Source organism: Scyliorhinus torazame, chromosome 5 (assembly GCF_047496885.1).
Source record: "Scyliorhinus torazame isolate Kashiwa2021f chromosome 5, sScyTor2.1, whole genome shotgun sequence".
Lineage (NCBI taxonomy): Eukaryota > Metazoa > Chordata > Chondrichthyes > Carcharhiniformes > Scyliorhinidae > Scyliorhinus > Scyliorhinus torazame.
Genome location: NC_092711.1, coordinates 100,204,287 through 100,220,950, shown reverse-complemented (window position 1 = coordinate 100,220,950; position 16,664 = coordinate 100,204,287).

Here is a 16,664-nt window from a genome sequence, read left to right as displayed (position 1 = left end):
GAGTATTGAAAGTCAAAGAGATCTAGGAGTACAGGTCCACAGGTCATTGAAAGGGGCAACACAGGTGGAGAAGGTAGTCAAGAAGGCATACGGCATGCTTGCCTTCATTGGCCGGGGCATTGAGTATAAGAATTGGCAAGTCATGTTGCAGCTGTATAGAACCTTAGTTAGGCCACACTTGGAGTATAGTGTTTAATTCTGGTCACCACACTACCAGAAGGATGTGGAGGCTTTAGAGAGGGTGCAGAAGAGATTTACCAGAATGTTGCCTGGTATGGAGGGCATAAGCTATGAGGAGCGATTGAATAAACTCGGTTTGTTCTCACTGGAACGAAGGAGGTTGAGGGGAGACCTGATAGAGGTATACAAAATTATGAGGGGCATAGACAGAGTGGATAGTCAGAGGCTTTTCCCCAGGGTGGAGGGGTCAATTACTAGGGGGCATAGGTTTAAGGTGAGAGGGGCAAGGTTTAGAGTAGATGTACGAGGCAAGTTTTTTACGCAGAGGGTAGTGGGTGCCTGGAACTCACTACCGGAGGAGGTAGTGGAAGCAGGGACGATAGGGACATTTAAGGGGCATCTTGACAAATATATGAAAAGGATGGGAATAGAAGGATACGGACCCAGGAAGTGTAGAAGATTGTAGTTTAGTCGGGCAGTATGGTCGGCACGGGCTTGGAGGGCCGAAGGGCCTGTTCCTGTGCTGTACATTTCTTTGTTCTTTGTTCTTTGTTCTAGTGAGTTCACAAAGGACAAAGGAATTCAGAAAGCATGGCAAGGAAGATGGGGAAAAGGATGCTGGGTAACAAGAGGCCCAGGGTTAAGGAATGCAAAGTGTGCCAATCAGGATGTATGGCCAGGTCAGGAGGGGTATAGGATGACCGATGGGAATCATGTATGTGAAACTTGATACCATTTGTATGTATTTGCAGAGATCTCTTCGTCTCCGACCTCAATCGTTTGAGGGGTCCAGGAGACAGCTTTTGTGTTCTGAGTCTCTGTGAAGCAAGTCAGCCTTGCAAGTTGGTTAAAATAAATAATACTATACCTACAAAATCCATCTAGAGTTTTATTGAGGCCAGACTGACGGGTAAAGAATTCAATATTGTCATTTGGTGCCGAAACCCGGAAATTGTCCAGACGGTCACCGACCAGCTGCGAAATCCGAATTAGACTGATGTTGAACAAGAAAAGTGGAACTGGGCCCACAATGTGTGTAGCTGTAAAATGACCACATTGAGTTTCCCCTCTTCTCATGGTCGGATTGGTCTGGTCACTTGCGGTTGGTACGGAAAGATCGTCTCGACGAAATCAAAGGTCAGTCTGGGGATTAGAAAATTAAACTGATGGGATATCATAATATTGATTCAGTTTTGGGTTAATTTTGGAATTGATGGGACATCGGATGATGGTTTAATTCGATGTGTGTGTGTTTTGAAATTGATGGGACATAGGATGATGGTTTAATTCCACGTGTGTGTGTTTTGGAATTGATTCAATTCCACGTGTGAGTGTTTTGGAAACTATAGTTGATTAAGCCAAAATTGTATCCTTGGACTGTAGTGGCGAGCAATGCAGTCTTGCGGATTAGTTCGAGATTATGGGGAATTGCTTGGATAACACAAGTGATCCAGGCAGTCCATTGCAAATATTATGTGATATTTATCCAGATAAAGCGAGAGATTTTAGGAAAATGTCAGCAACTTTAAGGAAGAAATTGGGTGAGGAATGGCCACCAGGGGGCGCTAAAGACCTGGCCGTCATTAAGAAAATTCAGGGTGAAATCTGGAAAAAGATCCAAAGTCTGAAAGCAAAAGAATTAATTGGATTATGGAGACAATATTGTCAAGAGGAGAGGGATAAGATCCTGTTATCAAGTTGGCAAGAACATGCCCTTAAAATGGGGATTCCAATTAGTGAAGGGGGGAACCAAAGAACTCTGGAGATTTTGAAAAAGGAGTGTGCATTCAAAAAACGTGCAAGTAAAGAGAGGGTGGACTCGAGTTTTAAAAAAATGGGCTACGTAGTTCAATGGCTGGCCTTGCATTGACAGACGCAGATGATGACCTAGAGAATTGGACCATGTCGAGTAGAGTCCCGACTGCACCAGTACCATTGTCTGCACTAATTCCAGAACCACCAGGGTATCATAATTTATATTCAGTCACTGCTCCCCAGATTCAAATCATGCCAGCCTCTCCAGCCCCTTCGGTTGATAGTTTGGGTCCTATTTCAGCACCTTCACCATCTGTTAGAGAAGGGGCGCTCTGTTCCACAAGCCCAGTTAGCTCTAGGACCCGATCTTGAACAATGAGAGAGGGGCCTGATCCTATCCAGAAACAATTACCCATACCACCTAGATCCCTTAAGACTGATATGGTAGGACAGAAAAGTATGAGAACAAAGAAAGAGGACGGGAATGGTTCTGAGGAGCCGGAGCTCCCCCTATCGGAAGGGAAGGACGTCAAAGTCTTTGAAGAGCCAGAGGAATCTGCTAAAGCACCCCCTAGTGAGACTCTGAGACAGTTGCCGATTAGGAAAATACCCAACCCTGATGCTGCAACAGCAGCAGCCCAACCCACGATAGACGTTTATTTCCCATGGAGACCCAGTGAGATGATGGCTATTCTGGCTGCAATCCCAGACAGGAAGAAATCTGCTGCTTTCGTGGACTATCTGAGAACTACCATCTCAGTTTATCAAGCTGATTCATGGGACCTCCGGGCCCTAGTCCAGCAGGTTTTAACCACAGCAGAGTACCGCAGTCATCTCAATCACTTGAATTATGCTAGCCACGCCGCACTTCAGCAAGCCCATGCTTTGGACGATGACAGATGGGCACAAATCCTGAATGCTTTGAATGTCACATTTCAAAAGCCCATAAACATTTCTGCTATCTTAGACCTCAAACCTAAAAAGACTGAAGAGCCAGAGGAATTTCTGGAATGTTTTAATGAAATCTACTGTGGGCAGTACAGACTTGCTGTACCAAAATGGTCAGAATTCCCCATAATATTGTGCTACGTTAATGCATTGCCTACCACCTTTCGTGGCTACTGCCGCGAAATGTAATAACATGAATTGGACAGAGAACGACCCTTCTCAAATGGCCAGGGCAGTCAGATTTTATTGGAAGGAGGGTGTAGGCCAGGAAGGAGGCTCAGTTACAAAGATTAAGACTGAGTATGTAATGAAAAAGGATGATCTGAGACCCCAACCAGCGGCAGGTACAGTGGCTTACCAGCTGAAACCCCAATATTGTGACCTTGGGTGGGTGGATCAACACGGGGGAGGATATCAAACCCACCCAAATGGACCCTCAGCTCCTCTTTATGGCCCACCGTATGCACCAACAGCTTTACAACTGCCCCTCACAGGGGCCATTGGTCTACTGGGAAAAGAGGACGGGGCAGATATAGAGGGAACAATACATGTTTTAATTGTGGCCGTGCAGGTCACTGGCACAGGAATGCCCTTTTAAAAAACGGGCAGCAGAAGGAGACTACCCGACCCAAAGGAAGGGGGTACCCACCAAGGGGAGGACAGATGAGGTACACCGACTTCTCCCAGGCAAACCCTTTCCCAACACAAGATTGATTAGCTAATTTAGTCATAAGGACTCTCCAATCGGAAAGGGAACCTATTATTTCTCTGCAGCTAGGAGATCAACACTACCCATTTGTAATCGACACTGGAGCAGCCATGCCTTCGGTGCAATCAGAACTTTGACTACCATTATCCGACCACACCCAGCATTTGTCGGTGTTCCAAGGACAGGTGTGTGAGTACCCTATTTTTGAACCTGTGACAGTCACTTATGAGAATAAGTCTACAGATTATCAGTTTGTGGTGACTACTGGATTGGACTGTAACTTTTTGGCCCGAGATTTACTGTGTACCTTCCAGCTACAGCTAGAGTGCGGAGACAAAGGGGTAACGGTTCAATCATGGAGGATGAGACAACAGTGCTATATTTCTATCACACCCCGGTGGTGGACGTTAGACATTGAACATTCACTGCACCACGTTATCCTGGCCTGTGACAGAACCGGACAAAACAGGGAGTTGGAGGACAAGTACCGGCCATTAATTGGGACCGAGTGGCCAGTCAAGATTACAGCCACAGTCACGGGAAAAGAAGGTACAGCCGATTTTGTTACAACACCACCACATTTATGGCCACAGTCAGCTTCTGTAAACCCTCATATTACACGCCAGGTCTACGACCAGTACCATGTCAAGGATCTGGGGCCTATGGTAAAGAGGGAAGTGGATCATTCCGATCCAACAGAGTACGCACTTCAAGTCATGCCAGATGGCACTTCCATAAAATATTTTGAGATCCCTGAAATGATTAACACTCGACTTCTGCATCACCTGGGATGTGACGTTTTGGAATATGTCAACCCACAGGTCTGGGCGGAATACCCATCACAAGTGGGACCGGCAAATGTTACACCCATTAAGGTAACGATTAAGGACCATGTAACACTGCCTTCCATTCGGCTGAAACCCCAAGCTGCCCCGTCTATAGACAAATTAATCCGAGAGCTGTTGCAACAGGGTATTCTGGTCCCTTGCCAATCATAATGTAACACCCCCATACTTGCAGTGCCCAAACCAGACCAGTACCGATTAGTACAGGATTAGTACAGGGCAGCACGGTAGCATAGGGGCAGCACGGTAGCATTGTGGATAGCTCAATTGCTTCACAGCTTCAGGGTCCCAGGTTCGATTCCGGCTTGGGTCACTGTCTGTGCTGAGTCTGCACATCCTCCCCTTGTGTGCGTGGGTTTCCTCCGGGTGCTCCGGTTTCCTCCCACAGTCCAAAGATGTGCAGGTTAGGTTGATTGGCCATGATAATTTGCCCTTAGTGTCCAAACTTGCCCTTACTGTTGGGTGGAGGTGTTGACCTTGGATAGGGTGCTCTTTCCAAGAGCTGGTGCAGACTCGATGGGCCGAATGGACTCCTTCTGCACTGTAAATTCTATGATAATCTATGATTAAGTTCAATCAATGCCATCGCACAGCAGTTACATGCGCTCGTCCCTAATCCTGCCCACATACTGGCTCAAATTCCAGCTCGAGCCCGGGTCTTCGCCATAGTTGACCTCCAGCACGCTTTCTTTGCTCTTCCACTCGCACCTGAATGACAATATTTGTTTGCCTTCACTTACAATGGGCAGCAGTATACCTGGACCTGACTGCCTCAGGGGTTCGTCAACTCACCTACGCTCTTCTCCAGATGTCTGCAGACCCAACTCCAGGCCTCAACATTGGAGCATGGTTCAATATGTAGTGCAGTATGTAGATGACATATTGGTAGCGAGTCCAGACGAGCCCAGTAACAGGGATGATGTGATCCAGTTATTAAACCACCGATCCTCGTTGGGTTATGTTGTTTCACAATCAAAGGTCCTGGTGGTTCAGACAAAGGTCAGGTTCTTCGGAGTTTTACTTACAGCCACGGAAATAAGTCTCGAACCCAGTAGGATTGAACCAATATGCCAATTCTCCGCCCCTACCACAGCCAAGGAGGTCCGTCATTGGCTGGGTATGATGAATTATTGTAGGCAGTGGATACCAAACTTCGCTGTCTATACAAAGCTGCTGACGCCTTACACTACTGAAGGGGGGAATTTTACTCTCACCACCGAGGCACTCTAAGCCTTCCGTTGCCTGAAGCAGGCCTTGTTACAAGTACCGGCCCTCGGTAGGCCCCTCTACGACTGACCGTTCCAGATATACTGTACTGTTCTGGAAGAGTGTTCAACAGCGGTACTCACCCAGCAACATGGAGGTAAGCACTGGCCTGTGGCATATTACTCTTCCAAATTTGATCCAATGGCGTTGGGCCACCCTGTTTGCACCCAGATCTTGGTAGCGATATACAATAGTTTGCAGGCTGCTGCCAATATAACTCTCCAACAGGATATTACGGTGTATAGCTCCCACTCGGTCATCGCACTACTGGGGCAGCTGCAGACTCAGCATCTTACCGCAGCTCGTCAGAATAGGTATGAAATATACCTTTTAAACAATCCACGTCTGACATTTAAACACTGTACCACTATCAATCCAGCCTATTTTCTTAGCGGTCCCCCTGACCATGAAGACGCACCTGGCCACGACTGTCTAGCCTTGATTCAGGAAACTACCACAATAAGGGACGATCGGAGTGATATTCCGTTAGAACAACCTGACATGATTATGTATGTTGATGGCAGTGCATTAGTAAGCCCCACTGGCCGGAGACTGTCCGGTTATGCAATCGTAGATCAGGGTGGTCTGATCCTAGAAGCGGCCGCTTTTCAGACCCCCTTATTCAGCCCAACATGCCACACTTTTTGCCCTTACCCGTGCATGTATACTTGGGGTAGATCGTCAGGTAAATATTTATACTGACCCCCGATACGCCTTTGGGGTAGTTCATGACTTCAGACAGCTCTGGAAGAATAGGGGATTCCTTACCTCAGCCGGCACGGAAATATCCCACCGGGGTTTAGTTAATGACCTACTGCAGGCTCTCCTTATGCCCATGCAGATTTCCGTCATTAAATGCGCTGCCCATACAAATGGCAAGACCCCAGTTGACGTTGGTAACGAACGAGCAGATTGTGCAGCGCGGACAGCCGCGCAAATTCAGCAAGTGATGGCGCCTAAAATGTTAAGTCAGACTAAGCGTTCTGCTATAAATAGGTCTGCTTCTGACAAGCCAATGCCAACCATCCAAGACATCATAAGGTTACAGGAGGACGCTCCTGAGAGTGATAAACAAATGTGGAAACGGTCAGGTTGTACATATGATTCTGCTTCCTCTTTATGGACCAAGCCTGCACATCAGACTTGTATGTCTGATGTACTGGCTTTATGGGTCATCGAATGTGTACACTTTGCAACTCATTGCGGGGCTCGGGGGACTAGTGATTTGTTGCTGGACACTTGGTGGCACCCTAAAATGCAGGGGCTGGCCCAGAGTATCAGTAATCAGTGTTTGATTTGTCAGCAATATGACACCGGCAAAGGTATCCCTTGTGGTATGGGGCAAACCCCGTTGCCCAGTGGTCCCTTTGAGACGCTCCAAATGGATTACATTGAGTTAGAAAGGTGTCAATGTTATAAATATGTTTTGGTCATTGTGGATGTGTTCAGCAGATGGGTCGAGGCGTATCAGACTGCCGATAATAAAGCTGCTACTGTGGTTAAAGTTCTGATGCGGGAAATCATTCCCCGGTACGGTATACCAGCTCAGTTAAGTTCTGATAATGGGCCTCATTTTATTGGACAGATTAACAAAGAGTTCTGCTCCCAATTGGGCGTACGCCAGCAGTTACACTGTGCTTATAGACCGCAGGCGGCCGGGTTGGTTGAGAGACACAATCAGACCCTCAAAACTAAATTGGCAAAATTAAGAGTAGACACGGGACTGACATGGCTTAAGTTGCTCCCCGTTGCCTTCTTCCAGCTGCGGGACCGGCCCGGCTCTCTCCTGCCGAGATTCTTTATGACAGGCCCCTTAGAACTCCCTGGAATCTGCATGTTCCCAGGCTGGTTCAGTTTCACCATATGACTGAAGAAATTACTACCTATGTTCTAGCCCTCACTAAGGTCCTCAAGGAACTCCATGGTCAGGTCCGCACGGCTCACCCGCCACCGCCCCCATTGCCTAGCTCGCTTTCAGTGCAGCCTGGTAGTTATGTCACGGTCAAAAATTGGACTAAGAAAGGGTCGGAGCCACGGTGGGAGGGGCCCTTCCAAGTTCTCCTTACCACCCCGACAGCAGTTAAAGTGGAGGGGCGGAGTGCTTGGGTCCACCTCCACCACTGTAAAAAGGTCGGTCACTAACCTGCCTCCCTTCCCCAGCGCTGTTTCACAGGTGTGGCGCATGATGGGGTGGCTACGCACCGCCTGTGTAATCTTCGGCCTCGCCTCTCTTGGGGTGACATCGGCGACGGACATGGAAAAGGGAAATATCATCTACATCTGTAACCCCAGCCAAACTACAAGGACATTTCACTTATGTAGAGGTGACATTCTTCGCTGACCCCATATACGAGGACATGGTATCGACTCATGGAAGGTCATCAGGCTAACGGACAATGCACGGCTCATGAAGCAATTGCACCAGTCCCGGCGATGGGAAGGGAACATTACATGGACATTGCCTTGTTTTTGGAGTACATGTAAATTTGATTTTGGATGTGTTAAGATTGGTGCCATAAACGTTAAGTCAGACCGTGAGGAGAGGGTAGGAAGAGGTTGTGAGAGAGAGAGGGGGACTAGAGAGAGGACGGGGCGTGTAAGGAGGGGAGTACAACTAGAACGTAGGTTATCAGGAGATATACTTAATTCATTTAGGACCCAGAATGAGGAAAACCTGGGTGGTATGAATCTCTTCTACCAGATCTACCACCGCTTGTATGGCCAGGGACGGGTTGTCTGCTACCCGAACCCCGCATCGGTGTCTAGGTTAGTTTCTGTTTCACCGCTTTAGGGCACTCCCCAAACGGTGGTTCATTGTCAGCGTTCCGAGCCCAAGCAAGTCACTATTCCTTACGATCCGGGTTCAACACCACTGGCTATTTGGCTTCCCCTTCCTCGGGATAATTCCCACTCACAGTATGATAGGCTACAATGGTGGAGGGCGTACATACCTAGCCACTTCACTCCCAATAGAGACTCCCGGCAGTATGAGAATTGTTTCAGCAGTGACGGGTACGGCCGTTTGCTGGTAGAGGTGGAAACGAATATAACACGTCTGTTCCCCATCTGTACGGACAGGAGGCGTCATATCACTCAGGTGTCTGGCCAATGCGTCTGTTACAACACCACCTGCATTCCATTGAACGCCGACCTCCAGCTCCTTTGTGGCTGGGCGAATGTCTCTCACATCACTGTTGGGACTCGGGCTTTCCGCATTGCTGGGAGGCCCAAATGGGCGTTCCAAAGCTGGATAAACTGGGCTACTGGGGGATCCCACAGCAACCGATATACTGATTGTGATGCAAGCCTGTACACGGAGCAAGGATATTACTTTTTTTAAAATGGCACAGCGACCAATGTTTTGTCACCCCCATTTCCCCGCCAAATTGCTATCGGGACTCTAGTCCCTACCACAGTCCCCTGCCCCTCGACATGGATACTGCACAATCAGTTGGCAGGCCGGGCAGTCTCAGCCGAATTCTGCGAGAACTGGAAAAAACCTCAGGTTCTCGCACCCAACCAGGGCCACTCAGCCGGATGGGGAATTCTGTGTGTGTCTGGACACTGGGAGGTGTGGGGGGGGTTCCTTGGCGGTCAGCGATAGGAATTATTTTATTTGTGGCCTTACAATCCTGGGAAATGAAACCTTGGGAGCCCTCGGGGCAATAACCAAGGAATTGTCTCAGCCGCGGTTGTTTGCAATGCAGAACCGGTATACTCTTGACTATCTTCTGGCCTGGGAGGGTGGGGTATGCGCCATAGTGCAGGGCAAGTGTATCATGGGAGTTCAAGACCTAACCGCTAACATCACTAAATTTATGGATCACATACGGGATCACCTGGACGGTATGCAGGACCCTGGCTCTTGGGGTAATTGGGGATTCGGGGGTTGGAAGACTGGTTGATAAATATGGCCATGTATTTAGCAGTGGCACTCGGCTGCATCTTTGTGGGCCTGGCCATCCTTAAATGCGTGATGGGTAGAATGCAGGGTGCACTGGAACGGACAGACACCCCTAGAATCTTGGCTGTTAGGATCCACGAGGTTGCAGCGGATAATGGGGTGCTGCAACAGGAATTGGAAATGCAGCGAGGAATCTTCTTAGATGAGGGGCCGTAGCTACGGATTGGATAGGTTATCATGAAATGATAAAAGGAGGGAATGATGAATGTGACATAAAGTAGTTAGTTCAAATATTAGTTACAGTAATGTAGATGTGGGTCAGTCTAATGGTAGTGGGTTCACAAAGGACAAAGGAATTCAGAAAGCATGGCAAGGAAGATGGGGAAAAGGATGCTGGGTAACAAGAGACCCAGGGTTAAGGAATGCGAAGTGAGCCAATCAGGATGTATGGCCAGGTCAGGAGGGGTATAGGATGACCTATGGGAATCGTGTATGTGAAACGTGATACCATTTGAATGTATTTGCAGAGATCTCTTTGTCTCCGACCTCATTAGTTTTCGAGGGGTCCAGGAGACAGCATTTCTGTTCGGAGTCTGTGTGAAGTGAGTCAGCCTTGCAAGTTGGTTAAAATAAATAATACTATACCTACAAAATCCATCTCGAGTTTTATTGAGGCCAGACTGACGGGTAAAAAATTCAATATTGTCATCCCAGTTTTGTCTTGCACCATTATCCACTTTGTCATTTAATCACTTCAGCCTTACATCCTCCCAAACTGCCCCCCTCTGAAATGGCCCAGCAAGCTACTCGGTTCAAGGGAAATTAGGGATGGGCAGCAAATGTCAGCTCAGCCAGCGACACCCACATCCCAAGGACACATAAAGGAAAGTTGGCAGTTAGAAAGGCAAATGCAGTGTTCGCATTCATTTCAAGAGAGCTACAATACAAGATGAATGGGGATGAGAAACATATCAGCCATGATCGTATGGCAGAGCAAACTCAAAAACACGATGGGCTGAATGACCTAATTCTGCTTCTCTATCTTTTTATTTTTTAAACGAGGGGATCTCATAGAAACATTTGTAAACAAAATTGTTGCAATCCATCCCAGACGTGGATACAAATCAATTGATACTTGGAGGAGACATCAATTGTGTTCTGGATCCTAAATGGACTGGTCCAAGCTGATTCAAGCACAACAAAAACATGAAAAAGGAATGAAACCAGACGGACCACCCGGCATCGACCCAGGCACCAGAAACGACAACGGCAAACCCAGCAAAAGATTTTTTTAAAACTGGTCCCATCAGCAGATTGTATAAGGATTACGGGACACAGATTTAAGATTGTGAAGAAGAACTACAGAGGACATAGGAGGTAGACATTTTATACAGTGAGTGACAATGATATGGAACTCAATGCTTACACACAAAGGTCGATAATCTCCAGATCCTGGTAACTCGAACAGTGGTGTTAGAATTTGATGTGAGGATTGGCTGTGAGTTTCCTGTCTGTGAATCCCTTTCTAAGCCCGTGAAAGAAGTTTACAAAGGCATCACGGTCAGTCCAGAAATGAAATTCTGGAAAGATAAACATTTCTCCTGGTTTGAGTTTGCTGGATGTAATTCCTCCCCTACTAATCCCCTGTAAAAGGAGTTTCTAAAATTAATCACTATCAGTCCAGAATAGAAATTCACAACATTCTCCCCTCCTGCTCCCGACTCCAGGATGACCGCTCATGCCCCCACCCTGACGTCAATCACCCGGGCATTGTGACGGTTACAGATGATGAAATCGGCCACAGGCTCAGGCTGACTCGCTGATTGTCCAATAATAAGAGTCACCGAGATCCTGAAGCACCGCATCTGATACGTCACCAAGGTGGCCCCACAGCTCCGCTAAACAAAGATGGCGGCCGTGGAACTGGGCCTGACACCAATTACAAGCGCCGCAGCTGCAAAACACGGGACTTGCAGGGTCTTATTCCGGACTTGTGACCAGCAGGGAGTGTTTCCGAAGCCTGAAACACTCAGGCTGTATGTTTCACTCCCTTCCCACCCCGACTCCCGGCTCCATTCTTCCCTCCGCCTCACCACTGGAATCAGCCGTTCCCATTCGCCCAGACTGCCGAGCAAAGTGACACTGCGCATGCTCGATACACCCAGCAATGCGTCTGCGCACTGGGTTCCTGTGGAGGGAATAGGGCACATTCACAGCCGCATGGAATGTTGGGTAATAGCCGCACCATTGACACCACAAACAAATACAAAATAACTTTGTTACCAATTGATAAAAATAATCAAACAAATTATTGTCAACGGGTATTCTGCTATTCTCCATTTCTCAGAATGATTAAATGCTGCTCTCCTGTGGCAGAATGCAGAATTTAAGGTTTTTTTCCCCCCAATGAGTCCTTCCTCTCTGCTCCCCAGAAGATGCAACTCTTGCTGGGCTCAATCCTAGAATCAATAATTCCTCTATCTTATCATAGATTATCATAGAATTTACAGTGCAGAAGGAGGCCATTCGGCCCATTGAGTCTGCACCGGCTCTTGGAAAGAGCACCCTACCCAAGGTTAACACCTCCACCCAACACTAAGGTCAATTTTGGACACTAAGGGCAATTTATCATGGCCAATCCACCTAACCTGCACATCTTTGGACTGTGGGAGGAAACCGGAGCACCCAGAGGAAACCCACGCACACACGGGGAGGATGTGCAGACTCCACACAGACAGTGACCCAAGCCGGTATCGAACCTGGGACCCTGGAGCTGTGAAGCAATTGTGCTATCCACAATGCTACCGTGCTGCCCCTCTTCTTCCCTCTTGCTCGTGATATTGAATGTTCAATGTTTTCTGGAATGATCCAGCACAGATGTCACTCGGCATACCATGTCTGTACTGACTGTACAAGAGCTGCCACTTTTCCTGCTTAAATTCCATTTGCCACTGTTCTCCCCATATGACCCACCCATCTGTATCATCCTGTAATTTAAGGCTTTTCTCCTCACTAGTTACCACACCAACAATTTTCTATCTGCAAACTTATTGATCATACCTCCACATATTTCAAGACCGCGACTTTATATATAATTACTATTGGTGATGGAGGATGCACCAGGATCTCCATCAGCACCTGAACCTGTGCTTCCTTCCTTCGAGTGGTTTAATAACTCTGGAGAAACAATGCTGAAAAAGCTGGTGTTCTGGTCAAGGCTAACAACTGGGGGCTGCCTTGCCTGTCTCTGAATTTACTCCACTCCTGTTCACTCCCCACTTCATAGAATTTACAGTGCAGAGGGAGGCCATTCGGCCCATCGAGTCTGCACCGGCTCTTGGAAAGAGCACCCTACCCAAGGTCAACACCTCCACCCTATCCCCATAACCCAGTAACCCCACCCAACACTAAGGGCAATTTTGGACACTAAGGGCAATTTATCATGGCCAATCTACCTAACCTGCACATCTTTGGACTGTGGGAGGAAACCGGAGCACCCGGAGGAAACCCACGCACACACAGGGAGGATGTGCAGACTCCGCACAGACAGTGACCCAAGCCGGAATCGAACCTGGGACCCTGGAGCTGTGAAGCAATTGTGCTATCCACAAGGCTACCGCGCTGCCCTTATGTAATAAGTATTGACTGTAATGACTGGGAAGAGATTAGAACATAGAACATGATACGGTGCCGACCACTTATCCTGATCTAAGATCAACCTCACCTACACCCCTTCAATTTACTGCTGTCCATATGGCTGTCCAAGAGTCGCTTAAAAGTCCCCAATGACTCTGACTCCACCACCTCTGCTGGCAGTGCATTCCACGCACCCACCAATCTCTGTGTAAAGAACTTACCTCTGACATCTCCCCGATATCTTCCTCCAATCACTTTAAAAGTATGTCCCTTCATGACAGCCATTTCCACCCTGGGGTAAAGTCTCTGGTTATCCATTCTATCCATGTCTCTCATCACCTTGTCCACCTCAATCAAATCACCTCTCTTCCTTCTTCACTCCAGTGAGAAAAGCCCTAGCTCCCTCAATCTTTCTTCATAAGACATGCCCTCCAGTGCAGGCAGCATCCTGATAAATCTCCTCTGTACCCTCTCCAAAGCATCCACATCCTTCCTATAATGAGGCGACCAGAACTGGACACAATATTCCAAGTGTGGTCTAACTAGGGTTTTATAAAGCTGCAGCAAAACCTCGCAGCTCTGAAACTCAATCCCCTTGTTAATGAAAGCCAACACAGCATATGCCTTCTTAACAACCCTATCAACCTGGGTGGCAACTTAAGGGATCTATGTCCGTGGACCCCAAGATCCCTCTAGTCCTCGACACTTCCAAGAATCCTGCCTTTGAACTCTGTATTCAGCATTCAAATTCGATCTTCCAAAATGAATCACTTCACATTTATCTAGGGTGAACTCCATCTGCCACTTCTCAGCCCAGCTCTGCATCCTGTCAATGTCCTGTTGTAACCTGCATCAGTCCTCAACACTATCTACAACTCCCCCAACCTTTGTGTCATCGGCAAATATACTAGCCCACCTTTCCACTTCTTCATCTAAGTCATTTATAACAAACACAAAGAACAGACGTCCCAGAACAGATCCCTGCAGGACACCGCTGGTCAACGGCCACCAGTCGGAATACTTTCCATCCACTACCACTCGCTGTCTTCTATTGGCCAACCAATTCTGTATCCAGACAGCCAAATTTCCCTGTATCCCACGTCCCCTAACTTTCTGAATGAGCCTACCATGGGGAACCTTCTCAAATGTCTTACTGAAATCCATTTACATCACATCCACTGCCTGACCTGTGTCAATGTGTCTCGTCACATCCTCAAAGAATTCAATGAGGCTTGTGAGGCATGACCTGCCCCTCACAAAGCCATGCTGACTATCTTTAATCAAACTAGGGTTTTCTAACTAATCATAAATCCTATCTCTCAGAATCCTTTCCAATAATTTGCTCACCACAGACGCAAGACTGATGGGTCTATAATTCCCAGGGATTTCCCTATTCCCTTTCTTGAACAGGGGAACAACATTCGCCTCCCTCCAAACATCTGGTACCAATCCAATGGAGAGCCAGGACGCAAAGATCACTGCCAACGGCGCAGCAATCTCCTCCCTCACTTCCCGTAGTAACCTTGGGTATATTCCGTCAGTCTCAGGGGACTTATCTATCCTGATGCTTTTCAAAGTTTCCAGCACATCCTCCTTCTTAATATCAACCTGTTTGAGTCTATTAACCTGGTTCACACTGCTCTCATGAGCAACAAGGTCCCTCTCTCTCGTGAATACTGAAGCAAAATATTCATTTTGGCCCTCCCCCATCTCCTCAGACTCTAGGCACAAGTTCCCTCCACTATCCCCGATGGGCCCTACTCTCATTCTGATCATCCTCTTACTTCTCACAGAAGTGTAGAACGCCTTAGGGTTCTCCCTGATCCTTCCTGCCAGGGCTTTTCCATGCCCCCTTCTAGCTCTCCTCAGTCCATTTTTGAGTTGCTTCCTGGCCAACTTGTAACCCTCTAGAGCTGTGCTGGATCCTTGCTTCCTCAACCTTACATAAACTTCCTTGTTCCTCTTGACTAGAAGCTCCACTTCTCTTGTCATGCAAGACTCCTTCACCTTACCATTCCTTCCTCATCTCAGTGGGACAAAACTATTCAGCACTCGCAGCAAGTGCTCCTTAAACAACCACCACATTACTGTTCTGCATTTGCCCAAGAACAATTGTTCCCACATTATGCTCCTCAGCTCCTGTCTCATAGCTGCCAATCAGTCACTATCATGACAACATGCCCATCAAACTGCATCATTAGGGCAGCATGGTAGCACAATAGTTAGCTCTGGTGCTTCAGAGCCCCAGGGTCCCGGGTTCAATTCCCACTTGGGTCACTGTCTGTGCGGAGTCTGCACATTCTCAACAAAATACTTGCTTGTTGGGTGAATTAGTCATTCTGAATTCACCTGAACAGGCGCTGGAGCGTGGCGACTAGAGGAGTTTCACAGTAACTTCATTGCAGTGATAATGTAAGCCTACATGTGACAATAAAAAAGATTACATTTGAATTCCAACGCCCCAACGAAGAGGCAGAAAGTGGCCGAGAGGGACCTCTGCCAAAGATCTGCGGGTCGAGAAACACCTTCTCCAATCACAGAAGGACTACAAGAGAAACACATGACTCTGAGTAGATGTCATCCTCGAAATGTACAAGAAGTATGTGTTCCATCTGAACTGGAGGGGCACCAATATCCTGGCTGGGAGGTTTGCTCGAGTCACTTGGGAGGATTTAAACTAGTATGGTAGAGGGGTGGGAACTGGAGCGCTAGCGCAGAAGGTGTAATAACTGAAGGGGAATTGGAGAACAAAAATAAGAGAACAATATCACCCTGTCTGCTCAAACGCAGTGGTTTGAAGTGTATTTGTTCCTACGCCAGAAGTATAGCCGGGCGGCAGACGAACTTAGAGTACTTATTGGTACTTGGAATTACGATGTTGTGGCTATCACAGAAACATGTTTAAAGGAAGGGCCGGATTGGCAGCTGCACGTTGGAGGATATAGATGCTTCAGGAGTGATAGAGAAGGATGTAAAAGGGGTGGGGGAGTAGCATTACTGGTTAAGGAGAATATTGTTATATGATGGGGGGAAATATACCGTAAATGACAAAACTCCTGGGAATAACGAAAGTCAGAGAGATGTGTGTGTTCATGTGCACTGATCTTTGAAGCTGGCAGCACAAATGGACAAGGTACTTAAGAAAGCATACGGAATGCTTGCCTTCGTTGGATGGGGCATCAAGTATAAAAACTGGCAAGTCATGCTACAGTTGTATCGAACTTTGTTAAGGCAACACTTGGAATATTGTCCACATTTCTGGTCGCCACAGTACAAGAAAGACGTGGAGGCTTTGGCGAGGGTGCAGAGGAGGTTTACCAGGATGTTGCCTAGTCTGGAGGGTGTTAGCGATGTGGAGAGGCTGAATAGACTCGGACTGTTTTCGTTAGAAAGAAGGAGGTTGAGGGGTGACCTGAAAGAG